The sequence below is a fragment of the Armigeres subalbatus genome, unplaced genomic scaffold (assembly GCF_024139115.2).
Source record: "Armigeres subalbatus isolate Guangzhou_Male unplaced genomic scaffold, GZ_Asu_2 Contig1236, whole genome shotgun sequence".
Taxonomy (NCBI): Eukaryota; Metazoa; Arthropoda; class Insecta; order Diptera; family Culicidae; genus Armigeres; species Armigeres subalbatus.
In genome coordinates, this window is record NW_026941997.1 from 27,210 (window position 1) to 29,121 (window position 1,912).

General features: G+C 39.9%; 1 pseudogene; it reads right to left on the minus strand.

Annotated features, from left to right (window-relative positions):
• Positions 1-411: 411 nt before the first annotated feature.
• On the minus strand, positions 412-1,314 carry LOC134202479 (uncharacterized; annotated as a pseudogene).
• Between the last annotated feature and the right edge of the window lie 598 nt (positions 1,315-1,912).

A 1,912-nucleotide genomic window follows, 5' to 3' on the forward strand; every position in this document is an offset into this window, starting at 1 on the left:
GGCAACTCACAATGGCGTGGGAGGATCGTCAACCTCTTGGACATAGTCCCTACTGCTCGGATTGGATTGGTTATACATCAATCATCTCTGAATAAAATCCCTTAATGTGAGCTACGAAGATAGAGAGGTGCTTAAGTGTTTTGGTACCAAATTTTGGTGTATATTGTTAATAACAGAATATCTATCTGTGAAATGTTCTTAATTTTATTTTATTTTGAATATAATTACGAAAGCATATCATGTGAACAGCATCAATACAATAATAATATATTTGATCAGTGGAATTGGCTATCACTTTTCTTGCGCTTAGAATTCCAGTGCTTCACTACTTTTCCATCAACATTAGTGGATGGTTTCTTCTTCTTCAAACACATCCTTCTCATGTTGTATTGTTCCCGTTGGCAGAATTACTCAACGGTACGAAAGAAACCGTTTGGGCATACAACTTCCGGAAACTCCTTGACATTTCGAGCCGTGCTGTACCTTCCTAACTAAACGCTCCGCAGTATCGAAGTCCTCTGAATCCGTAGAAGGTTCGTCGGCATACGCTTCATCTTCGTTTTCCGGTTCTAATTCAGGAATCACTTCAGCATCTGGGCAGGAGCTTGCTCGTTTCCCAGGGTTTTTGTTGCCAGTAGGAAGATCACCCGGAGCTCTCTTGAGCCGTGGCCCGATGTGAACTGGATTACTACAGGGAATACTTGCGAAGTAGAAAAGTTATTTGGCAAGCCATGCTTCAGAAAAGGAAGGATGATGTCGATTGACGTACACTATATTTTAGTACAAGTGCAGATGCAGTTAGTTGGAACAGCGGTGGTCGTACTGATGATAGTGGAAGTTGTAAACCGTTATATTCGGAGTTTCTATAGTAATTGGTATAGGAAAATCTGAGAAAGTCTCAACTTTAGGGTTCAGTCACATAAATGAATTTACCATGTGCAATAGAATGCGTGACAAATGATTAATCTGATTGAGAAAGCTGTGTGTAAATATGCGAAGCACCTACCGGATGTATAACAGCAAAGGTCGATGTACTTTTGTTACGCGAAAATATTTACTACAGTAGTTTCTCAGCCCGTAGTCGTTCATTGCGAAAACGTGTCTTCCCAAATCTAACTACTGCAGCCTGTAACTGTGGAGGAAAATTTGGCCACTTGCCATATGCTGCGTGATAGCATATGATGTCTAAAACAATAGTTTGTTAGTTTCGTGAACCATTGATAGTTAAACAGATATTTACTCACATGGTAGCTTCAACAACCCGAAAAACGCTGCCCGTCTATCATTCGGTCCGAAACACGAATGTTCCACCATTTCCTTCAGGTACTCACTAGGTGCTCCGGAATAGAATCCATCCGAAGCTATATGACCATTGCCAGTCAACATTCCACCGAGAGTATATTCGGGTCTAGGAGAGTATGAAAGTTCCACTCAGCAAGTTCAGCCTAATGAGAACCGAAATAATATACCAATCATATTGGTAACTGCCCATGTGGAAACCAACATGTTGCTGTTTGATTCTTCCAGAACGACGGCTTCCGAAACTGCGAGCCACGACAGGCGCAAGCTTTATCGAATCTGCAATCAGTTGAAACTATTATTTCATCTGTTTGCGTGATAGCATAAAGGATAAAAACATGGTGAGTTTGGACGCCGTTGACGTATTGCTGCAATCTAATTGAATGGTAATTTGTGTAATACAGTTAAATCGTAGCGTTAATGGATCTGCCCTATATTTCTGGTTTCAGTTGTTGATCTTTTCCAAGAAGTCCCATTTTGGTTTGAGGTTCATTTTCATGTAACATTTTTCTTCTATTTCTTAACTGTAAACATTGCTTCAATTAATTACATATTATTCGGCAACTCAGACATACGAAAAACATTTTTTTTACTGTTAAATCTTAGCTGAGAA